Genomic DNA, 26750 nt, shown 5'->3' with positions numbered 1-26750 from the left:
TTTATTACAAAGACTAAAGGGATGGGATGAAAAAGAGAATAAGTTACTGCAGCTGCAATTTTCTGAAACCTATGTACAACTTTTTTTATTCCATCCCTAAGGTGAAAAATGTCTTGGTTTGGCCTTTAGCACATCCATGTCCAATGAAGAAATTAAGCCAGTTTATTACTTTCTATTTCCCTCTAATGGAGTGTTTCTTTTCAAGCTATAGTGCCTGTACTAACACAATAAAATCCGACCCCCCTCAAAAAAAAAAAGTGTTTTGCTTCATCAAGGGCTGCAGAACTAGACACTCAGAAAATAACCCAATGTCCCTTTCTCTAATGACTAGCCAGCAGGAATGTTCAGGCACAGTGTAATCACTCCTCTGCTATAACCAACACTATTGCATTAAACTATAATTTAGTTGATCTAGTTCTTGGAGTCATTTATTACATTCCGAGTTCTGTGGATAGTGATAGGGCCATAAATGAAGCTATGAAAACTCTTATCAGCTGGACATCTATTGCTATTACATGAAAGTTTGGTAAATATGAAGATTTACTACATGAGCAATGTTCCATGAGAACACTGGTTATACAGTAAAGTGGAGGTGACTTCTCTTTCATTCTGGAGTTTCCTTCATTTGCTACTCGCACGCTGTTTGAAAGTTGAATGGTTAAAGATTTCTGATGTACATGTGTTTCTCAAAGTGAGATTTAATTCTTGACAAACTAATATAGTCTTTTAAAGCATGTCTGATCAAGATTGAAACTATGGTGTCAGTATCTGCATTGTTTTTTTAGGTTAGTGAGCAGTGACAATAGATGAGAAATTTTATCTACCACACACCTAGTTCCCTGCTCTGTGAACAGAGCTTTGTGAATGCTGGAATTTCATATATAGGACTAGACTGAAGCCCAAAGCTTTATGTTGGTCAGTTAAAACTGTACACTCTATATGTGTCAAATAGATATTAAAAAAACAAATCTGTTTTTTCTGTTGTAAGGAATAAATTATTTTTGCTCTGTATTTAACAGAACCTTTCAGTAAAAACATATTTTTAAACAATTCAACAGGAAGTTGTGATCAACTAACTAGACAGATCAGACAAGCTTTTCCTTTTTACAAACTCCCAAAATATTGATTTTTATATTCTTCAAAACATCCCTACTATCACTGTAAACAGAGGTAAAATACCATGGGCATGAAAAGTGTATGAAAACATACATCTTCATTGACATTTAAGAATCCATTCCATTTGTGTGATTTTAAGCAAAGCTGCGAAGTACAAATGTAAGATTTAAAACTGCTTTGAAGAAACATGCACAAAGCTGGTTCCATGCAGTAAGTTTTATAAGTAGAAAGTTAAAATGGTAATGAAATAACTCCACTAGTACAACAGAGCAGCAACTCTTTTAAGGCTGAGATGGGGAGGACCCTCCCACATACAACATACATACATACATACATACTTCAATCTTGCATCTGTACTAACTTTGGTTACCTTGAAATATGTTGTACAGCACTGAAGCACAGTGTAAGGAAGTAGTTAGTTTTACCAGGTAAAACTGGTACTGGTAGTTTTACCAGTTTTCCTACATATAGCTCCTTAATTTTGCAAGGCTTTCTACGAAGCAGTATGTCCTGGCTTTAAATTGTTAAGTGCAATTGCTTGAAATCTTTACAGTAACCCAGCTTAGGAAAAAAAGAGTTATGAAGGTTAAGAATGTACTAATCGTTACCCAGTTTGGTGATACTCTATTGCAGCAATAAAACAAGGAGGGGGGAAAAAAAAAAAAGATACTGCATGAAAAACACCATTATTAGTCACACATAAATTGACAAAATGAACCAGAAATTAATGACTCAGGACTTTTCAATCAGTATGAATTTTTAACGGAAGAAAATTTCCGGTTTCATACCACTAATCTTGCAGCTACTTAAAATATATTCCTTACTAAGAAACTTAGGTTCATATTTGCCTTAAACTGTGCCAGGACAGAATTTTGCACGTACAGAAATTTCTGATCAAGCCTCTGAAGGACTCGGAAACCCCTCAGAGACGTTCATACAGATGTATTGTGATATATCATGGTCTCTGCTTCCTCACTGATTTAACCTGATGGATCTAGCTGTGTAATACAAAAACAAGGAAATTGAGTAAAAGCAGCCAGCCAGTCCATTAAGAGAGCTAACTACTGAGTAACTATGTTAGTGGAATCAGTACAGTCACGATACACTAACTTAAACTAATTTTTCATTTATGTTAAATATATTGTCCACTTAATTCTAAGATATATTTCTAATTAGTTTTTTCTATGTTGAGTTTTAAAAGCGACCAGTTTTCAGAAAAAGAACTACAACTGAAAACAGGCCTCCTTTGCATTGCCTACATATATTTTGTGACTCACACTTGTGAAAAACAGCAACGTTTACTATTAAAATTCAGGTAACTGTAACAATCATTTTATAAGAAGCACTGCATTTTCCTCATTGCATGTTTATTTACAAAAATGTAGTAAGTACACATATGCTCTACAGGTTTACCTTGAGGGCTGGTTTCACCATCAATTTAACCAACATTAAGCGCAAGCTGCAGCTGAAATCGGCTGTGCTGTCACCCCCTCTCTCTCCACCCCAGCCAGACTGCATCACTGCCTCCAGGCCTGACTCTCAGCGTGTACCTGATCAGTCGATCAGTTCTCTGATCCAACTTGTGGGCAGCCACACCAGCAATGTTGGCACATGGAATGTATGTGGCTGCCACTTTTCAGGGGATACACAAATAGGTATACAAAAAGCAACCATGGAACCATGGACTAATAAAAACTAACTGCCAGCTTATCCCACAATAGCATGCAAGCGTCGTGGATAACAGCAAATGCTATATAAAAATACATAAATATATATAAATTTGGCAAATGATATATTGATTTTCTTTATATATCCTATATATCAGCCCTACAATCCTTTTACAGAAAGTTTAACATTGCATGCACAACAATCTTGCTTTAAAAAACCCACAGGTCTTATGACAGGTCTCTCGTTTTCTTCATTTGCAATTAATTAGCTGAAGTCTAGATTCTAGATGCCCTCTTCTCATAAAGTACCAAAAGTGTCCTTAATTGGCACAGTTCAATGAAAATTCCTGTCTAGTCTATTACAGAGTTTGTACTGTACTGAAACTATCCATGTTATTGCTGATACAAGTGTTGAGCCTTTACTGCAAAAAATGCACTGTAGCCAAGTCCTGACATATTCAGACAACAGACAGCTGCTAAGTTTAACATTATATAGAGATTTAGACTTCAATAAATTGGTAAGACAGAAATCAGAATTTTCAGCATTCAATTACTTGTTTTCAAGAGTACACCACATGGATGTCTGATTAAAAGCCAGAATAGATCTTAATCATACAGCAACACACTACAGTGACTCATTGAATACAAATGTCAACAAGAGATCTCAGTAAAGTTAGTTTATTTTTAGCATGTTATTCAGGAGCAGCTGAACACAAAAGTGAAAGAAAAAGATCAAGGAGGAGGTTCTGTGCTAGCTAAATGTGCTTATCACAGGATGTAGTGGAAAACTAATGTGGTTTACCATATAAATTTAAAATAAAAAAAAACCCCAAAACATAAAACTCACTAATCAGGATAAAAGTCTAAGAGGGAAACAATTAGTGGTAAGAGCCTGGATTCCCCCATACCTTCCAAGCTGATAAATGTGGTCCTTAATATCAAACAAACAGTAAAGAATCAGACAAGATCTTTAGCAAACACAGATTGAACTATCACAGATAAACTACACAGCCATCCACTAGAGCAGATTTGTGCTATTTGTCAAAGAACATATCTCTTGAGCAAACAAAGAAAAAAAAATTCAACCCCCAAAAAAGAGTCTTTCAAAATATTCCACATCTGCAATTTTAGTGGCTCTCCTAAAATCAGCAGCTGGCCAGAAATACCATGGCAAAAATCAAATGTAAATATACCTGACAACTATTTACGACATGTTGTATACAACTTTAACTATTTTACCTTTAAAGTTGACATCTACAGCACTTTCCAGTTAATGGAAAACTTCTTATAAGTCTTCTACGTCAAGGCCTGCCAACCTGGCTAATTTTGCTGTGTTATATTAAGCACAAAAGGGAAAAAAAACCACTGTCCTCCCTCCAACTTGAATTTTCTTGTGTCAATTACTAATATGAAACACTTTTAGACCAAGATAAAATGGAAATTACTACAGTCTTAATGTTAACAGTGTTAAAAATAAATCTTTAAAGAACATGACAGCTCCTGTGGCTAAATATTTCCAAGTATCCCCAATCAGCTTGTATTTTGAACATAGACACATCTGTAAAAACCGAGCATAGTTGTACCCTGGTATCCAAATCACAGAGCTGGAGAAGCCCAGTCACTTCAACTTCTCTCAGCCGAGAAAGTTGTCGTATGTGCTAAACGTATCCTTGAGGAGAAGTCAGCAATTTATTTTATGGGCAAGTCTGAACATCTTCACATGTTCATTTCCATTCTATTCCGGACAATCTATTTATCTGAAGAGTGGGCCAGAACTGTTGAAATCATTACTATAAAACCAGCAGATTTCATGTAAGCAATTATGAAGAATATACACTGCTGTGTAAGATACTATAGTATGCCTGGATAATGTGCAGGATCTACCATTAAAAATAGAGATCTAAAATGAGATAGAATCTACACATAAGCATTTTTTTCTCACTTCTGTTTACTAATGCATAGGAAAAGGAATGGTATGTGCTAAAGATCAAATTATCTGTCTCTGATCATTTGTCAATGATAAGATGCAATATAAAACAAAAAAAAGAACTTCAAAAGCACAACTCTGCTTTGAGTTTCTAAAGATGGGACACATAACTGAAGGAAGAAAGTTTATTTCCACATATGCTTTTTAAGAATGATAAACTGTTAAAATTGTTTAACACTAAGCTTTAAGCAAAGCTCCCAATTTCAATTAAAATGTTTGACTAAAAATAGTCACTCCCAGGAAAGTTATACTGGTTGACAAGAGATTTAAATGAACTTAATACTAAACTAACAGGTTTGGAACAGGACTAATGCCCCTCCAAAAAAGGCATTTAATAGGACCTCCTTTTCTTGAACATGCTCAAAAGATTGTAAGAATATGATCTCTAGTTCAAATATAGCCTCCCTGTGTTACATTTTACTGGACTGACACTAAAAAGTTGCAGTATAAATTCTGTAGCAGCCATAGTCATAATTTAAGTGTTTTTCTGAGTTCTGTTGGTGTCTTGAACCTAAAGAACCACCTCATCTCAATAGTCTTTTACACTACTTGGCTTCCAGACAGGAATCAGTAATGCACTTGCCCTTGAGACCAAGGATGTGCCTATATAGCTATATGCTGACAGACAAGCTCCTTTCCCAAACATTCTACAGTGGCAGAAGTCAAGGCAGCTCCAGCCTAGACAACGTAGCTCCATTACCATGTCACTAGCATCAAGGTAATCAAAGCTTTGCTCTCAGCAGGTCATCAGCTCAGGCACAGTTCAACACTGATGGATGCATTTTTAAAAGTACAGAAGTCCCACGTTCAGACAACCTACCAAATTCAGGCAAAGTGAACTGGAATCTGTCTGGACTTATCCATTCAGACAAACCCTGACACGCTGAAGCTATACCTTTAAGATAAATCAATTGCAAAAGCCACAGGCCATCCAGGCAGTAAGGGTTAAGAAAATCCACAGCAGTATCACTACCATTCTCTTTCCTACAAGGTTTTACTTGGGCAAAGGTATAGCAGCAAAAGGTTAAAAATATAGTGATGGCCTTGCTCTTTGTTCAAGAGTACAAGAAACAACCCACCACTCCACATCTTGGTTCTGACACACAGGGGTGTGTCTGGCAACAAGGTATTGTACTTTCAGATGCAAAAAGGCTGGCCTAGCCAAACCCTCTGCTGGTATGCTCCTCTTCTTGCAAATTTTGGTCTTCATCTCCCCCTGGTGGACTATGTACAGGCAGGGGAAACTTTGCTACACCTAGAACAGCTCCACCTAGAAAGTCCCCCTCTAGAGTCAACACAACTCCATTCGTCTTCCAGTTATTAGGAAATCCTCACCTCAGATGCACCAACAGGCAAAGCCAGCAAGACCATCTCGAGTAAGTGGATTCTGAGACACCAGTGTGGCCACCATGTGGCCAAATAGGCAGGTGTAGCTCTCTTGCTCTGGAACCCAGTGTATTGAACACTTAGGAAAAAACAATTATTTTACTACATATAAACAGGTTTCATTGCACTTGCCTGCTGCGGCACTGGGAGACAGAAACAGAGCTCAGTTTGTACTTAGACAGGACTGAATAGAACAAGTTATGAAAGAATATCCATAATTAGTACAGATATATCATATGAAATCTGGAAAAACAGCACAGGAGTATACAGACCCAGAACTCAGCCTTTCTTACATTCTCTGAAAGACACCAAATACCATACTACTACCATTGTCCAAATGCCACAGAACACTTCATGAACTGAAGTGCGTTATACAGTGCAAGACAAGTCAACCAACCTTTTTTGACTGATATTAGTATTAAGCTTTGGTCAGCAGAGCCAACAGAAGTTCTCTATGCCAGACCTATACTCGACTTCTAGACCTACTCAACACTATCCATCTCATGAATTGTTGCAGCTCCCTCACTTTTATACTGAGCGTTTCTTTGTATTACTTTGCCTCCAAATTCTGTCCAAAGCTTTCAGGAAAAGGCAACTGTCTGGAATTTCCTCTGCCCTCAGCTATTTTCAAAAATCTACTTTCAAAGTGTGGGTGGCACGCTTCAGACTAAGTATCAACTACAGGTACATTTTAACTTACAGCAGAAGTAGCTATGTGCTTCTATTCAGTATTTTCTAAGCCACCAAAATTTAGCAATGTTTACACACATGGACATATAGCAAAGTAGACAATGTAGATGGATGAACTCCTTCAATATCAAACCAGATCTACCAACTACACTGTTTCATTCTCACAAGTCACCGTCATGAACAGATAAACTAAAAGATATGTCTCCTCCCCAGTCGGAGTTAGTACAAGCTAAAACTTGCCGCTGTAAACTTTCAGGGTGACAACTGCTCTGTTCAGCACTTGGGAATTCTGAAGTACTTACATTTTACTAAAAATAAACTTGAAGGTAGTATTAAACACTTTATCTCAATGTGACAAGTATACAAAACTGTTTGCATCGAACTTTCTAAAAACTTCACTTAATCATATTAAGACTGTAATTCTTAGTGAAAGCTAACTTGGTCAACATGGAGGAAGGAAAAAAAAGAAGAGTCTGCACATAGAGTAGATATACAGACAATGACTACTTTTTCTGGAGACTTCAATATTGTTTTGCAGCCTTATAAAATGTTCTAATTTTACTTGAGTCTGCGGATAATCAGCCATCTTTCCTACTAGCACTGGAATAAGTTTTCCAACCTTCTTCAACCTGAGTTCACTGTGGGACAGAGCACCTGTACTTAATCCAATGTGAAAAAAACCCTTTCACTCTACTTGCAAAAAAGTTCTGATTAAAAAAAAAATTGTTTTATTTAATGTATCAAGGTACTGTAGTAAGTGCCTTACACATACCAATAAAACTACCTAAAGTACAGTTGAAAACACCCTGGAATATACTGGCTTAAACAACAAATTTGCAATGGCTATGCCGATGCACCTGTACACATACACACATTATGTCAGTATTTTCTCCAATAATGTCAATTGATTTAGGGATCTACTTTTTTTGGATATGCTTGGCTTTAATAGTTAGGTGGCTCTGAAGCTATCTAGCAATACCTCTGTAGACCTGACTCCTTTCTTCCATTATGTGTCATGCTACATCCATCTATTCTCAATCACTGCCAATACAATTCCACAACTTGTGTTCTCAGGAACAAAGCAGTGGCATCCTGCTACCCATTTATGGGACTTTGAAAAAGTCATGTGGGGGTTTTTTTTGGCCTCTATTTTTTTTTTTTCATTGTTTCTCAGTATACTTGCCTTTCCTCCCTTTTAAAGGACTCAGTTTGAGATATCAAAACACCCGGGTATCTAGCTAGCATAGAGATTTACAAAAGCAAGCAACTTTCTTTTATGGAAAGATGCATCTGCGAAACATCATTGGCTTATCATACTCTTAAGTCAGTTTCTGGCATATGGTTGCTCTCAGACAGGTTGCCTATAGTTGTTTCTACCCAAATGAGTGAGCTTACCAGTGACAAGCTTTGAACTCACCTAATAAGATGCTTTTAGGGACAGCAAAGTTCATAGCTTTATTTCTGCAGAAAGTCACCCCGATCAATCTACACTCCAGCACATTTATTTCACTGCATACTCCCTTGTTCCATTGTTCTTGATGTCTTGCACACATTCTCATCTACTTTGAATTTGGGGATTGCAGCAAGTTTTGTAACAGGAGGGCACACCCCTTGATATCCAGCTTTTATATGCCCTGATGGCTTGTCATCTTCCCCTGGTATGGGGAAAACTTACTTGCCATGTAAAACAGTAAGAATCAAGTCCCTGGGAACAATCAGTCCTCATGTTTTTCTCAACTGAAACATATAATCTTTTTGCAGCTCTCCTGAAAGTTGCTTTTTTAGTAAGGTAAGACAAGTACAGGCTTTCCTAGCTTTTATTTTAAAAAAACCAAACAAACACCAAAAACCCAACCAAAAAAAAAACCTACCACACCCCCCAAAAAAAACCCCAAACAATCAAAAAACCCCAAACCAAAACCAAACACAAACAAGCAAAACCAACAAAACCCCAAACCACCAGACTTTAATTTGGGGTAAAACCATGAGACCTTAGGCAGTTATCTGAACAGAATTTTATTCTGCCTGATACAGATAGTAGGGAATGGGAAGATAAGCATTCTGCATACTGACAGACTGCGCTGAGTTGTGCACTCCAGTACTTCTCCTTCTGGGAATTTCTCAACCGTTTCTCACCCTACAGTGTGGAATTCCTAATCAAATTATTCAAAAAAAAAAAAAGGACAAAAAGCGTATCAGTGAAAAACAAAACAACCCCAAAAGAATTAATATAAATCCAGTGTCACAATACTTCAATTGTGTTTGTGGAACAAGCTAAGCTACAGCTATTTGAGTTTTTGCAAATGTAAAACTCATCTACCAAGACTCGTATACATAAATGACACTTTTAATAAAGTTTTATTTAATGGTTACAACACAGGAAAATATTTTTAGAAGGTTGAAAAATGTTTCTAAAAGAAGTAGTTCAGAATAACAATGCATACCCTTTCACAGGGAAAGGGTACAAAAAAAGTACTGTTTTTAAAGCTTCAAGCAGTACACAGCTAGAATTTCTTTTTTTTAAAAAAGGCTTTTGCAGTTTGGATGGCCTGTGTGCTTTCCTTTGTTATTCATTAATAACTTTTGTGATCATTGGCCTGTGACAATTAAGCTTCAACCAAGTCCCTAAAACAGAGCTGCTAAACCAGATCAGCACGACCAAGGGTTATACGGCTGCGAGCAGCCGCTCGAGTCAGTTGTTACCCACCTGCGGCCCAAAGCCAAGCGCTCCACTGGGCTCACCTGCGGGGGCCACCCGCCCGTGCGCTGGCTACCTGGCTTCGGACCGGCACACCAGCTAGTCTCGGAAGTGCCATTCCTTGCCAAGCCATTAAAGGAGACATTTGTAGGGAGAAGGGATGGGACTAAAGGGGGATAAGGGAAGAGGGCTAAGGCTAGCAAGCAGTAAAGCCAAAGAAGGGCGGGCTGTGTGGGGGTTTGCTCATAACGGAACAAGTTCTTCTGAAAGCTGCTTCTCCTTTCAGATGCGTTATGTATTGCATATTATTGCAGCCTGCACATATGACTCACAAAATGCATGGTCATCATACTTAGAAGCGGGCAAGTCACACTACTTTAGCAGATGATGATACACTTAGAGAGCATAACTATCCTATTTAAAATTTCAACTTTTTCACCTATAAATTAAGTTAGAAACACTGTAAAATTATTTCTATCAAATTAGCTTCCACTAGAAGAAAAAAAAACAACTAAAACCTATATTTTTTCCTTTTAGTACAGAAATGTGCTATTTAGTTCCCAAAATAACTTTTTATGGTTTTAGCACAAGAATATATTGCATTCTTGCTTTCATCACTATTACCTGCAATAATTAAATTCTTTACCTCCCTAAAAAACGATGAACAAAACATGCCCAAAATTTTTGGATAAGATGGACTCTATTTTATTATTATTTTTCTCAAGTGTGGGTACCAGTCTGTGTTGTAACTTTGGATTTTTAAAATAAAAATATAACACTCAACTTTGATTATATCATACAGGTTTTTGAAGAATCAGTAAGGCATATGACAAAAATAAATGTGGAGAGGAAATGAAGGTATTTTCTAGAACTATTTATAGTTATCCAGTCATGCCAAACTGATTGTATTTCCTCCTATATTGAAAACGCACAGACAGCTGCATACAAAATAAATGGCATCAACTTTCAACTTAGATCCAATGCAAAAAATAACAAGTAAACATACTTGTAAGTAGACTAACACTGCTTTCAGTTTACACAGGGAAAGGAAAATTTACTGTGGCCAAATCTTGAAACCTACCATTTGTATCGATATATTATTATCTCTCTGAAATAAATTCACATACAAGAACTTCCTAAAGATTAGGCTCATTTTCGCAAGAACTGAATTTTCACATTGGTACAGTATTTTTATGAAAGCACTTAGACACAAGTAAATTATTGGCAACATGAATATGTTTTTTATTTTTTTAATTAAAAGAAGCTGTAAAGTGTAATTGTAACCTAATGTTTCCCCCAAGTGTCTGGAAAATGGCCAAGAGGTATTGGTTTCTGTAAGGTATAAGTCTTATCAACAATAGAAGCTGAATGCTGAACAGGGATAGCTAACACTTTGCATCATGTTTTTGATAAGTTATGCTTTTTCTGTCTACCTCTTCACTTTAAAATTTGTTAGCTTTGGGGTCAAAAGGGCACTCTAATTTACGTGGACAAACGAACCTACTGGACAGGCCACCTGAAATCAGTTAGTTCAAAGGTAAATTAAAGACATATTTGGTCTCTCTCACATTTCCTCTCATGTTCTAAGGCATTCACAGATGATTTAGTTGCAGTGGTTCCTTCATACACAATGTTTAACGTCCTGAAACTCCCCTTTGTCAAGACAGCATGATCACCAAAGACCCTAACACACCTGAAGTGAAGAAGAACACAAGGATACAAGAATGAAATGGTGTTATGAGACTGGACCAGACAGTCAGCCTTTCTTCAGCCTTTTGCTACTCTGCCTACCTGTTATTTGGCTGTTTGATGATTTCTACTGGAAGATCTCACAGGAACAAGGCAAGAACCATGTAGCTCTGCTTCACTTCATTAACTCCGCATTTAGCTTTGAATCTTTTCAACTTTAATACTATAATGAATTTATCTCCAGTGCACACATTTATTTTAATTGAGGCTATTCCTTCAATTCACTGTTCAGAAAATAATGCATAGGCAATAGACAAGCATATACATATGCAGCAGGTGGTGCATATGCAGCAAAACTTTAGCGGTGTTCCGGAAGGATCAGCTCCATAGTCTAGTATTTCCTCTACATTATATAAGCAGGGGAAAAAAGGCAACAACTGACCCTCCCACACTAAAATAGGGACAGAAGTTAAGGGGGAAAAAAGGTAACCAGACACTCAGCTTACAATAAACTAAATATAACAAAGCCTCCCCCATCTGCAGTGCTGTTTATTCCAACTGTATTTATTTGATCTATCTACATCAAAGTTTACATCAAGATCTAAAACGTCCAAGCACTTCCACCATGACTACAGCATGGATTATGCTCACTGCCAAGAGAACCTCAACAGTTTTACCAACAAAAACAATTGTACATAAATCCACCTTGGGAAATCAGGAAGGCCACAGACATGAGCCCAAACAAACACGTCCCTAATGTTTCAAAGAAATCTGCAAACCGTTCCTGAGGTTTTTCACCACGTCCCTTAGAAGAGTCCATCATGCTTTGCTTCAGGGTGTGTAGTAATGTGTACAAATAAGATGTTTCCAGGTAAGAAGAAAAGTTACTTTGTATTAGTTAGTACCCCACCAGAACATCAAGAGTGTAAGAATACAGAAAGCTCTTCCTTTGGATATCTTTTTCTCCATCAAGTGTACAAGACTCTTCTATTTGTCTTTGATTAATAAATACATCAAAAGCTAGCAACATTTAAAAGTAGACTGGATTTTAACAACTGTCAATAGTAACTGCACTTCAGGATATTTCTGCCTTTGCTTGACTACCATTTCAGCATGTTTCTGGAGCAGTGAGGGTCACGTTTTTCATCATGATTACCTGCACACTGCACTTCACAACTAGGTTTCATATATATCATTCAATTTATAATTCAGACTATGAGTTCCCAGTTAAAAGTGTTGTTGTTTTGGAGGGAAGAAAGAAGAACAAGGACCATGTTACATTATGTTCTGATCTTCAGATGATTTCTGGAGGCAGTTTTTCTGGCATTTATCTATTTAGTTATCTTGAAGAACACACTCAAAATCCTGCCTCTCAAAAACTGTCTGCTTTTTTCATTTCAACAGCAGTTCTGTTCTTTTGGGTGGTTTGACAATAATAAAAAGCATCCCAGACATACTTGCAGAGTAAAACTAAAAGCAAAAGTCAAACGGCATCCCCATAGTACATCAGCTATCATCATCTGCTTGGAGCATGTCAGCATAGCACATGGTTCAATCATAGAATCATAGAATGGTTTAGGTTGGAAGGGACCGTTAGAGGTCATCTGGTCCAACACCCCAGCAGTGAGCAGGGACATCTTTAACTAGATTAGGTTGCTCAGAGCCCCATCCAACATGACATTGAATGTTTCTAGGGACGAGGCATCTACCACCTCTCTGAGCAACCTGTTCCAGTGTTTCACCACCCTCATTATAATTTTTTTTCCTTACATCCAGTCTAAATCTACCCTTCTTTAGTTTAAAACCCTTGCCCTGTCACAAGAGGCCTTGCTAAAGAGATTGCCCCCATCCTTCCTATAGCCCCCCTTTAAGTACTGAAAGGCCGCAATAAGGTCTCCCCAGGGCCTTCTCTTCTCCGGGCTGAACAACCCCAACTCTCTCAGCCTGTCGTCATAGGAGAGGTGTTCCAGCCCTCTGATCATTTTTGTGGCCCTCCTCTGGACCCTCTCCAACAGCTCCATGTCCTCCTGTGCTGAGGGCTCCAGAGCTGGATGTAGCACTCTAGGTGGGGTCTCACCAGAGCGAAGCAGAGGGGCAGAATCACCTCCCTCGACCTGCTGGCCATGCTTCTTTTGATGCAGCCCAGCATACGGTTGGCCTTCTGGGCTGCAAGCACACATTGTTGACTCATGTCCAGCTTTTCATCCACCAGTACCCCCAAGTCCTTCTCCGCAGGGTCACTCTCAATCTCTCCATCCCCCAGCCTGTATTAATGCTGGGGGTTGCCCTGACCCAGGTGCATGACCTTGCCGTTGGCCTTGTTGAACCTCATGAGGTTCTCACAGGCCAACCTCTCCAGCTTGTCCAGGTCTCTCTGGATCTCATCCTGTCCTTCTGGTGTGTCAGCTGCACTGCTCAGCTTGGTTTCATCTGCAGACTTGCTGAGGGTGCACTCGATCCCACTGTCTATGTCAGTGATGAAGACATTAAACAGTACTGGTCCCAGTACAGATGCCTGAGGGACACCACTTGTCACTGGTCTCCATCTAGACATCGAGCCATTGACCACTACACTCTGGATGCGACCATCCAGCCAGTTCCTTATCCACTGAACAGTCCACCCATCAGATTTGTATCTCTCTGGTTAGAGAGAAGGATGCTGTGGGGGACCGTGTCAAAGGCCTTACAGATGTCCAGATAGATGAAATTTGTAGCTCTTCCCTTCTCCACTGATGTAGTCACTCCGTCACAGAAGGCCACTAGTTTGGTCAGGCAGAACTTGCCCTTGGTGAAGCCATGCTGGCTGCCTTGAATCACCTCCCTGTCCTCCAGGAGCCTTAGCATAGCTTCTAGGAGGATCTGTTCCATGATCTTCCCTGGCACAGAGGTGAGGCTGACAGGATGGTAGCTCCCTGGGTCCTTCTTTCTACCCTTTTTAAAGATGGGCACAATGTTTCCCTTCTTCCAGTCCCCAGGGACTTCACCTGACTGCCATGATTTTTCAAATATAATGGAGAGTGGCCTGGCAACTACATTAGCCAATTCCCTCAGGACTGTGGGATGCATCTCATGAGGTCCCATAGACTTGTGTATATCCAGGCTCCTCAGGCAGGCATGAATCTGATCTTCCCTTACAGTGGAAGGGGCTTTACCCACCTGGTCTCCATCCTGTGGTCCATCAGCTTGGAAGGGGTGAGAAGAGAGGTTACCAGTGAAGAATCCTCTCAAAAGGGTCAGGATACACTGGACTCCTGAAAGGCTACATCAATAGACTTGTCTTTAACACTCCAGGTATCACATTGGAGCAGTTATGCTACTTTAAGTTCCACAGACAGACAACAAAATTAATTGTTGGGTGCTCTCCAGTTGGCAAAGGTAATGGAGGACATACATGAGGAAAGTCATTTCCTCTCGTCGTATCACTAGTGACCTGGGAGAAGAGTCCAATCCCCACCTCACTACAACCTCCTTTCAGGTAGTTGTAGAGAGCAATAAGGTCTCCCCTCAGCCTCCTCCAGACTAAACAACCCCAGTTCTCTCAGCCACTCCTCATAAGACACATTCTCCAGACCCTTCACCAGCTTCATTGAGCTTCTCTGGACACACTCCAGCAACTCAATGTCCTTCTTGTACTGAGGGGCCCAAAACCAAACACAGTACTCACGGTGCAGCCTCACCAGTGCCGAGTACAGGGGCACAATCATTTCCCTGCTCCTGCTGGCCACACTATTCCTGATACAAGCCAGGATGCTGTTGGCCTTCTTGGCCACCTGGGCACACTGATGGCTCATGTTCAGCCGGCTGTCAACCAACACCCCTACCTCCTTTTCCTCCAGGCAGCTCTCCAGCCACTCCTCCCCAAGCCTTTAGCAGTCCATGGGGGTTGTTGTGACCCAAGCGCAGGACCCAGCACTTGGCCTTGTTGAATCTCATACCGTTGGCTCTGGCCCAACAATCCAGCCTGTCCAGATCCCTCTGCAGAGCCTTCCCACCCTCCAGCAGATCGACACTTCTACCCAGCTTGGTGTCACCTGCAAACTTACTGAAGGTGCACTCAATCCCCTCATCCAGATCATCAATGAAGTTTTAAAGCAAGAGCCTCTGAGAGTGTGTTCATTTGCACACCATGTTAAGCCTGATCTCCAGAGGCAAGATCACAAGTGCCTAGACATGTTCTCACCAGAAATGTCTTAGCTTCATAATTCATACTCTGCACAAGAAGTTCATTGACTTTAGGTACCGAATGTAAGCAAACAGATGGTTTATGCTGCCAGGAATGCGCTGGACACTTAAAGAAATATAAACCCAGAAGATTCAGAAGTTTCACTGGACCCAAGGGAGAGGTTTAAAAAAAAAAATAAATAAAAAAGATGGGAAGTAGTAGACAAGACCACTTACACATATCACACCTTCTGAAATAAGAACACAAAAAAGCAATGCAGGCCTCCTTAGCTTTCAATCTGATTCATCAAATAGAGGCTAGAAAAGAAAACAGCTACTCTTGAGGAAGAAAAGCTAAGAAGGTCAGTGTCTAAGACGTGCAGCTGAAAGATACTTGCTGACATTAAGCAGGTATGAGCCTGTATTGCTTAACCAGTAAAAGATATCATGAGAAGACTGGGTGGATCTTCATAAAAGAAAAAAAAAATGCTTTGCCTTTTAATTTTAAAACAGAAGACTGCAAAAACCCCAAAACACTGCAGGATAAATTAGCTCAGTGTATAAGGATACAAAGTAGACTAACACTGTTCCACTATGGCCCTCATCAACTTTAAACCAACTTCCACAGCAGCAGTATGTGCTTCAGGTTTAAAAAAGCAAAATGCAAGCAAATAAAATTTATAAAACATTTTATGATCTGAAGTTCTCAATAGCTTCTTATAAGTAAACCTGGAATCAAAATGTGCTGGATAGCTTTTACTATTATTTTACATAGAAGAACCACCCCTTTATTTTACCAGCCAGCGCTGTGAGCCCTAGCCCCCCGCGGGGGCGAGGGGCCCGTGCCTGCCGGATCGCTAAGGCGCCAGAAGGAGCACGCACAAACAAAACGCACCCTCTTCCGCTGAACAGCTGCGCCTGCAACACACCTCCCAGCAACAAAGTAGAGCTCTTTTTAATCAACTTTTGACGGATAATGAATGCAATTGCATCTGTGACAAGTTGAATATCACCCAAAAGTAAGACCCTCAATTATTTCCTCTTAGAGTTCCCTCCCTTCTTTCTTCTAATAGTTTCTTAATACTCCTAAAAAGGTAATTTAGTCTAACAGCAAAGACTCGCAAGTATAGAATTTGACTGCTGTTTAATGCTATCTAAAATGAAAAGCATATTATAACAAACCACGACTCATTATCTTCACACAGCACACACATTCTGCTATCAACAAGATTAGAATGGGTATGATGCCTGGAAAGGCATACTCAAAACAATAATCTAAAAAAGCAGCTGTTTCAGAAGCCACAAAATGCATTAGGGATCTAAATTCATTAGCTGTTGCGTCTGCACATGAACACAAGCGTCCTGGATCTCATCGGGAAGCAGCTGAACTCCTGCCTCCCCTCGCCTCCCCCACAGCATGCTGCAGGCGTAACAGGCACCTTTTCCCTGGAAATTGAAACAGGAGAAAACGGAGCAGATCCCACTTTTCCCCTCACCTTCTAACTGTCCCACTCAAGAAGCAATGGACCTGAGATCTGGGCCACATAGTCTGAAGGTATTCAAGCTCCTGCCTCCCACAGTAACCCTCCTGGTCAGCTACACTTTAATTTGCTTGAGGCATTTTTTTCCCCTTCCTTTTGAAGCTGGACCTGGTTCACCCAAAAAGGAAAGATTGCCTGGGACAGAGGTAAAACAAATCAGAAGTGAGCCTGATGCCTAAGAGCTGGCAACACACTCTTGTCTCTTGACGCTGTTATTCTGGGGGTTGGGGTTTGTTTTAACCTTTGGTCATTTCAGTTCCAGAAAAAAAAGCACAAACCCACAACACACACAGGCTAGAGAGTAGACACCAGTATTCCAGTTTCCTCACTCCTAGGTCACTACAGTTTAATGATTAATGCAGTATCAGAGAAGCTCCTACATCTTGCCTTATTGAAGTAGAACCACTGTGCAGCCAATATAAACAGTGGACATCCTCCCAGCTGGACTACATTAGACTTCAGTGCTAGAAGATGTGCATCTCACTGTGCTAAGCCTATGCAGAACAAGATTTGAAGTCTCCCACTTCTCGGATGAATGCCTGAATATGCACAAGTACATACCCAACATATTTCAATAACATGCTGTAAGTTCAGCTTCTGGTTTTGAATCAAGTGGACAGACGTGCTTGATGTACAGCCCCTTGATCGAGACACTTCAGCTCCAGAGCATACCATGAATTCAAGCTTACTACCAGTCTCTGCTTTTGCCAGTGGGTCATTTTAGGTAAATATACTCAAAACACATTTTGTAAACTGAATTTCAGAGATGTTTAATTCTACTTCTTGGATCAGTCCTCATTTTTTTAAAAACACAATGCACACAAATTGGAAACTACTGGGTCTCACCTCTAGTTCACTCAGTGGTAAAGTACGAGTAAATTTTCATAAGAGTTGGTATATCCAACCAAAGTTTATACTCAGCTGGAGCCAGTATATTAAATTCTGCTTAAATCTAAGGAAAGTTCTTTGTGCATCTCTTTCTAACGGTGTTGACATAATTTGTGGGTTAGTAAATGAAAACAGTTCCAGCAACCGCCCCCCCAATTCTCTCTCCTAATGAAGGGTGTATTGATACGTGTATTTAATATTCATGTTTTGAAGATAATATTAGCTGCTTTCTGCTCTAATAGCTTTGTTAATGCTTTTGTAAATCAAATCTTCCTTAGTCATAGCCTATCTCTTCTGCAAGACTTAAGGTTGAAATCATTCAGAAGAAATTATGTAGGCAAGGTCCCACTGAAAAAATAAAATGGCAAAGAAATAGGCAGGGAATGGGACTTTATGGCTCTTGAAAAACTGAAGTTTCATACAAACTGGAAGAAGGATAAAAATTAATCTTGTGGATTTTAAGTTGTTCCTCTCCCTTATTCACCCTGCAATAGGAGAACTCTGAGCTTAAACTCCTAAACAACTGCATTATAATGCTGGTCTAGACAGGTCTCAGTAAAGAGATTTAGAATTATATGGTCACTTTTTTTGTTCCATGAAAGGTCTGGGACTTTGGATCATTTTAAGGAAGCTTGCCCATTTCAACTGAAAAAATTACTATATTGTACATGTTTAATAGCAGTCACATGTTCAAAGACTTCATCGTTAATCTGGGGGTAACTGAAAAAGAAAAACAAAACAAAACAAATGAACCTCACCATTGACAACTTCATACTACCAACTGTGAGAGCTCTCTCTGCAGTTCGTACTTGCATTCACAGACAAAATACAAAATCCATATTCCCCTAACTTCACCTTGACACCCTGACAAAAACAAGAAGGAATTGAAGAGACTGTATACATCCGCTGAGTGTATTTGAAATCTCATGTTTATCTCAGCTACTGGGAGGGGGAAAGACAGAGGAACACTCACCCTGTATCAATATTCCTGAGTTAAACTCACTTAAGCTTTTGAATGATTTTCTGTCCATTATCATTTTTGCCCCATACACAGTTTTTGTAGCAAATACCCATGCGCAAATTGAGGAAATAATATACAGAATTAAAAGTGTGATTGCATCCTGTGATGTACATGGTTAACTGTAATAACAAAGCGTACGCTAATTGTTAAAGAAACAAACTGCACAAACAAAGCAGCCCACTACTTATAGGAGGCCTTTGCATTCCTCTATTTTTTACTATCACATAGAAGGACATCTCCATGACAATGGAAACAGCACTAGAATAATTTACTAGAAGATATAAAAAGCACAAAATGAAGCAATCATGGTCACAAAAAATGATTACTGTATAATTTCCCCTGCAAGCCATGGTCAATGTGTGAGCAAATGCTTATTTTTGACTGAAGGAAGAGAGCAATTTCAGAACTGACTCCACACAGCCCTCATTTCTGGGGGAAAAGCAGCATGAAAAAGCTGAAGATCATTCAGCTGTGTAAGCAGAGAACAGAAAGCGCATTACATTTTTGGCAACCACCAAAGATGTGTTATGGCAGAAGTAGATGAAATAGCACTGAAGTGCAAAACAATTGACTGGATAAATCACCGATACTCTTTAATTTCTTTGGCCCTTACTGAAAGGTACTTAACTTAGTATATCAGGAAAGAGCAGCTAAACAAAAAACACCTTTACGCACAAGGTGACAAGCCATCTTTCATTTTATAAAGAAAAGCCTTACACTCATGTTACTATTTCATATCAAGGCCTATGACTTGACTGGCTTGCTACACTTGTGGAACACAGAACATAACCTTCCTGAGCTTCTTTATACTAACTAAAAATAAACAAGACAATGCATCTTCGACAAAGTAATTTTTCTTCTTCCACTGAAGAAATGTATGAAGACATTTATTTGCCAGAGATACAGAGGGGTGAGTGTAAAATCAGCTCAACGTAACATTTCTGTCAGAGAAAATTAACAGTGATTAACATCTGTAGAAGTCTGACTCCAACCAGACAGGCAGCGATTGCATGGACTAATAATGGCTAGGGCTCTCTTTGCAAAGAACAATCTTCTAACTATGCTGTGAATTGCTGGAAGAGGGACTTCAGCCTGAATTGATCACTTTCCAGAACAGCAACTTGTACTCCTGCAACGTATTTTCCACCTCTTGTTTTTCAGTTAGACCTAGCTGTAAGTTCACCTTATATAGGAAAATCAGACTTGCACTAAAAACATATTATAATATCTTGAGCTATTTTCTTTGTATCATAAAGCAAAGAAGCTTTTACTTCCAAAAGAGATTTAATGACCAGCATATTCTGGGAAACAAAGTTTAAAACCAGCACTTGAAAACTCCTACTTTCACACTACATTTTGCTATTTTTACTCTGTTTTACAATAAGCAACCAGTATTTTCCTTTCTTATATTCCAGTTGCAAATTGTTTTAAGACCGCTATATGGACCAATAGACTAAGGCACTACTACTAGAGAGTAAATTACTATGTATGGGAGTAAAATTGTCAGAACCCAAGTGTCAAAAGCGATCACCCTATCATAAGCAAAGGTTAAAGAACACTATGTCGACTGTGTAAATACATCATTGCAGAAGACCCTTCATCTTTTCTGAGGGTAAATTTCTAGCTAAAAAAGGAATTTCTTACTTCAGCATATACTACTTCCATCGCTATTTGCAAGAGTTAAAATCAGTAGGACCAAACCTCTCAGGAGCAGTTTGGAGACCTGGACATGTAGAGAGTGACTATTATACATCAAGTCAGAAGGCAGTTAATATGAAAAACAGGAATGCAACTCCAACCAATATTTTCTTAGAGGGCTGGCGGCAAACTGTCAGATGCATGTGTGACCTCAAAACAACCTTTTGCCAGATGCCTCTTTAACCTCTTACAATTACATCAACTTCTAAAAAGACTTACATTTTACCATTTTTCTCCTTTGCATATGCAAATTAAGATGTGCTTAAAAGACAGATTGAAAATGTTTGCTTCTGTGCATTTTTGTCTGTCTTAAGAGTCCCAAAATAGAGCTCTTTAATACAGCAGCACATACTTTTTTTTCTCCAAAATTAAAAACTGCTGTAGAAGTTAAACAAGAAGTTGTCTTCTTTCTTTTCTCCTCCCTTGAGTCAGTGTTCAAAACCAGGTAACTTTTTGAGATAGTTGTGAGTTAAGGGGCCAAGAAAATATTCAGCCAAAGCAATCAATAAATCACTTTTAATACTATCTACCATTTTTAAGTAACTTTTTTTTCCATAAAAAGTATGTTACACATCTCATGTTGCAATCAACAGAAGGCAACACAATGATTTGAATTATTCAGATTCAAAATGGCCTGTATGCTAACATTTAAAGAAGGGCATTTCTGCAAATTTAAAAATAATCAAATTCATAGCATGGAAGCATCATGAACACGTTTCAGGGGCTCACGCCTTAGAAAGCAAAAAAAAAAAAAAAAAAGAGAAATGTTACAGGATGAAAAGTAAGTAGGTCATGTACACTAAAGTGCTAAAAATACTAACATCTGATTTGTGGCTGAGAGAGAGAACTGTTTTTAAAATCTAGAGGTGTACAAGTAAATGAAGAATTGCACAGTCCTTTGTCAACAAAAACATGCTTTGATGAGGCATTAAAAAGACTGCCTGTGCTGTACAGAATCCAAGAAAAAAATTTCCTTTAAGAAATATACCTCCTTATACAGCAAAACAATGAATTTCAGTTGTTCTGTAACCCAGTTCCTTTAATCTGCATAAGAGATGCTGACTGAGTTCACTCAACCAAATCACTACTGGCTTTCAGAATACAATCAACACATGCTTTTCAACAGTATTAATATAGCATGAAGCTTGTGCTCCTAATTATTCATGTTTTTGCATTCTGTTTTTTCCCCCTGCTGTAAAATATGCAAATTTACTTCTTTGTGTTATTTAGGTCCCACATGGGCCTCAACAGATCTGTTTGGAAGGAATTACAAGCCAACATCTAGATACATGCTGTCAACATTTCAAGCTTCATTATTTTTATTAGATTGGAATGCCATTATAGATTTGATATTAGGCTTTAAAAAGCTTTTAATAAATCCATTGAAAACCTACAGTCTAATAAAACGGTGTACTGATAATTACTACTACTCCACTTTGTGTGTGTGTGTGTGCATGAAAGGGAGACAGAAAAGCCCTACAACTCTTGAATACAAGAGAAATCCCCATCTAGTGGTACTATTGAAAAACGCAGTTTGTTTTTGTGCAAAATTAGTACCCAAGAGGATTAGTTTGACTTCATTACTGAATGAACGGTAGCCATTACCTCCTTATGCAACTAAGGATCAGTAACAGGAGAGGACTGTTTCTTCTGAATTCCTCCTCCTCCCTTTTCAGACAACTCTGCCTGTAAAATTCAATGCCCATATGAGCTACTGACTATATTTAAGTATAAAACCCATAAAGCAGCACTTCAAGAAACAGGTCACTTAATACAGTAACTTCTTGGTGTGCAAATCTTCACTAAGAGTGGCACAGGCTGACACGTAGAAAGTATTCTTTAGATAAAAATATTAAAACGTTTCCACAAATCTCAGATTATTCTAAAGCTAGTATGAAATATTTTTATCTTAAACACCATATTGAAATAGTAGCTTGGTTATCTGAAAACTGCAAGGTTGGAAATAACTACACAAGCACTTACTGTGATATAAAAAATACGTAATATAAGCCCATTGATGCAGAAAGTGAAAGGACATTGAGACACTGCTTTTTCCACCTGGCACAAAGCCTTGTACATTTCCTTAATATAATAGTGTATTTTAAAACACTGCAGCAGCCCAGCCTTCCCTACTAGCGCCACTAAAAGCTCCTTAAATATTAACGAAAAAAACAATGTAGGGATTCACAGGAATCTACTACATGTTACTACTGACTCCTAGAAAACAAACGGCAGCAGTAACACTAAGATTTTAAAAAGCTCTTGATGCATTTAATCTTCGAGGTTTGTACGCAGAGAGAAGAAATAAAAAACTTATTTGAATTGCCATAATAAACTAGTATGGGAGTAGTTCTTTGATTTGGGAGGATCATTATATTAAATTTCCCTTTCATAACAGATTCACACCTGAAGATTTTAAAATTGCACATTTCTCTCAGAAGCAAACATTTAAGGAGTTCTCCAAAATACATGTAGAGGTCTGTATTACTAAGATCAATATGGAAACAATAAATATGCAATTTATCCAATTCTCCCTTCCACAATAAAAAGTGCCCAAAAAAATGACTGCATGCAGAATAAATTCATGACAAAACAGAAACAGGGAGTTGGAGGGGGAAAAGTATATGTAAAATTGGTCTTCAGAAAAAGTCAAGATTTCCAGAACTAAAGACTGACTTGTGTTGATCATTTTACTTTTTTACATCCTCGGTACAGAAGACTTCCTCATCTGTTAAGGATGACCTTTTGCAATATATCTGCACTTAACGAAGGGAAACATTCAGTTGGCTGTAAATAATTCTTTTCACAGTCTCAGAGCTGAGTGAGGATGCTCCTGCCTACAGATGAGGATGATCCTGTACGAAGGAATTATAATACTGAATTAACTCAATAATATAGATAATGAATACATCAGAGGAAGGTTCAAGTACCTCATTTAAGAGAAAGCCAAAGTTCAAATGCCTTGCAGAGATTCACTTAAAACAGTAAGTCATACCTGACCACCAAAGTTTTGAGATAACAAATTATGGTGGATGATAGCAGATATTATCAAATTCATTGCATACTCTTTTTGCAGCTTGTTATGTTCCTGACTTTGTCACAGCATGTAGTAGTGATGAATTCTACAACACCTTGCTTCTCGCAAAAAAATTCCTGAACTTTCCACCTTTCATCTAATACCAGTTCTCTTCGACTTTCTAAATAAGAAGGAAATATTTGCTTTATGCTGTACTTCATATCACAGGATGAAGAGTAGTAGTTCCCATCTCCTTTTCTGTGAGGTTTTAGACGCTGGTGCAAGCCTGACCACAGTTGCTCTGTAGAGCTCCTTCTCTTCAGACATCAGCATTGAAACAGAAGGTACACGTTGGTTAATTTGACAGATCCAAGACTCAATTAATACCACAAGTCCTTCTCCTTATTGGGAAGAGATTTCAAAGCACTTAATTTCTTATGTTTAAGACTATTTATGTTCTCTTGAGAGGACACATAACAGGCAAAAACCATGCTTGCTCCAACAGTGAGAAGCATAACAAATAGGTGTTAATCCAAAATTTGCTTACTAGTTCTAGAAGGTCTCCAAGGATCTAGGAAAGTATAGTAGAGAAAAGGGAGGTCTACAGAGCAGGAGAATATCTTCACTATAAAATTCCTACCAACCATTCTCCCCATGGCCACAGCTTCCCTGAATCTGTGACAGTCACTCCACTCTGATGAGATCCCATGCCTGTCTCTTTCTCCTTGGGTATTTACTCTTGAAATTTTGAAAAACTCCTCAGCAAAATTGCTGAATCTCAGAAAACAACCTTCAGGTGACAGTTAAGTGCTCCCTGTAAGTCAACTACAATACTCCCTCCCACCTGTTAGAGATCTGCACCTGAGGCTGAGAGCAGAGCTCTGAATTAATAGCTATTGGTCAGTATTGAAAATTCATGTTAATTTACATTTTTAAAAAAAAAAGTCCTAAGTTCAAGGAAGAAACAGAAGTTAAATATGTTTACAAATCAGGTTTATCAGCACCAGCAGCTGAGCTTCTTCTCCAAGCCATTTACTCCATTCCAATTTATGACATAAAAAGAACCCTAGGACAAAACAAAACAAAACCCAACGACTCTTAAATCCATGAAACAGGTTGGTCTCTAAAACACAAGTTAAAAGTAAACAAAGCAGACTTGAACTCAGGCATGGTCAAAGGCTCAGATCAAGAGCTCCTCAGAGAACCGTGCTGCATCCAGACACTGGTGGGAGACAACACAACCATCCTGGCTGTTCAGCCAGCACGGACACTGTGCAGCCTGAGCATGTCCATCAGGGTCCAGGCAAAGAGCTGCGGGAGAAAACTCATCTCAGGTTCCTGGTCCTTGCCCAAGTCACCCTGCAGGGATGCCTGTGCCTGCCCATGCACCTTGATGACACTGATCCTCTGACCTGACTTCGTGGCCTGGCGTCAGATCTGCCTCATCCCTGCGGAGCTGTCTGGCCATCGCTGGACTCTCAGCTGACCCTTGGTCACCGTCACCAGACCTGCTCTGCTGTCCTTGCTCAGGTAGAGTGGGACTGCACCCCTTGCTGGGGAGGTCTCTGCCCAAGCCTCTGCCCTCTTGGCACTCTTGCTTGGCTGCAGGCTCACCTGCCTGGTGGAGTCACCAGCACTTGCTGCTCCCTCACACTGGCTTACTTCAAATTTTTCTGGAAAAGTAACGAAGACCCTGCACATCAGCATCTTAGAATAAACCTGAAAACAAAATTAACATTTAGCAGTATTTTTAAAGAGCACATACATAAAATTTTGTGATAAGTGATTTTTTAAATTTTTTTTTTTAAACGATGAGGGTGATGAGACACTAGATGAGGCTGCCCAGAGAAGTTGTGTTCAAAGACAGGTTGCACAGGGCTTTGAACAACATGATACACTGAAAGGTGTCCTTGCCTATGGCAGGCAGCTTGGACTAACTGATCTTTAAAGGTCCCTTGCAACCCAAACCATTCTATGACTTACGATTTTCCAGTCGTCTTTAACCAAAAAACATTCACCACCCACCCCAGTGGAACCATCAGATGCTTGCAGAGTTTCTGACCTTCTTGCCAAACCCACATGGGAAGCAGCATTACTGTCTCAGTTTTTCAATTCCTGATTTTAGGCTGAGATTAGGACTACCAGTTGCATGAATCTTTAAGATCTGATGGGAGATTTTTAGCTGTGTGCCAAGCCAAAATGCTAGCACTAACCTGTCTACAAGCAAAGGTAGATTTAAGACATAGCAATATATGTAACAGGACTTGGAGGACTTATGAAAAAAAAAAAGAACACAAAAAATTATCCTCAAGATTTGACAGGGCAATAGCTCTAGTGGATCTTTCCTAAGAAAGTACTGAATCTTCTTCCCTTTTTCAAATACCACAGGATACAGAAGACTAGAATAATTAGATATTGCTAGGAAAATCACACTTAATTGTCTACAATTAATTGTGATGCTCAGTACTCTCACTACATTACTTAATATATTTCTTCCATACTGTAATGGACATGGCATTTGATTCTTTCTTGGCAAGCCTCATTCAGACTTCCAGTAAGATTCCTGGTGGCCCTTATCAGTAAGACATGGTATGAACAATCTTGCAAGGGACTTATGACAGACAAGTGCTCCTGACCACAACAGTGAAAATCAGGATCAAACATCCCCTGAGGATGTATTTTTTCTCCTTTCTCCAGGAAATAAAAGCAAAACAATTCCTCCCATGTCCACAGGATATCAGCAAACTAGGCTTTTTGATCTTCTATATAATGAAAGACTGGGTTTAGGAACCAACTTATAACATAAGAAATTAAATTCTCACTCCCTTCAAGACTGCCTACAACGGTATTCACACTAATGGCCCTATAATTCTGCTGAGATTTGTTCAAAACATTTACTGTGGGTACTCTACAACATTTTACACTAAGTTTAAAAAAGCTTCAGAACCTCCCATGTGAGTAATAAAAACGTAACTAGCAGCATAGTTAGGTGTGGTGGTTTGGTTTTTTCGGACTGCCACTACTCCTAGACAAACAAAGCTTCTTGATAAGTGTTCTACTGAAGTGCTGACCTATAATTCTACAATTACATCCATCTAGCAAGACAATGATATGCTCCACTGACAAGGTTGTGGCAATTCTTTTGCCCAGTAAAAGTTAGTTAAGATGAAACTACAGTCCATTTCATTGCCG

The 26750-nt window shown here is 39.1% G+C and overlaps 1 protein-coding gene and 1 long non-coding RNA gene across 5 annotated transcripts in view; one reads left to right on the top strand and one right to left on the bottom strand.

Moving 5' to 3' along the window:
• Window positions 1-26750, bottom strand: part of UMAD1 (UBAP1-MVB12-associated (UMA) domain containing 1) — an 85764-nt gene that overhangs the window by 48311 nt on the left and 10703 nt on the right. The window lies entirely within an intron of this gene.
• On the top strand, window positions 16045-21935 carry LOC142052593 (uncharacterized). Its single transcript, XR_012658901.1, has 2 exons — window positions 16045-17659; window positions 21773-21935. It is a non-coding gene; the product is annotated as an uncharacterized LOC142052593 (long non-coding RNA).

Source organism: Phalacrocorax aristotelis, chromosome 2 (genome assembly GCF_949628215.1).
Source record: "Phalacrocorax aristotelis chromosome 2, bGulAri2.1, whole genome shotgun sequence".
Classification (NCBI taxonomy): domain Eukaryota; kingdom Metazoa; phylum Chordata; class Aves; order Suliformes; family Phalacrocoracidae; genus Phalacrocorax; species Phalacrocorax aristotelis.
The sequence above is the reverse complement of the archived record's forward strand: the minus strand, read 5'-3'. Positions and strand labels throughout refer to the sequence as shown.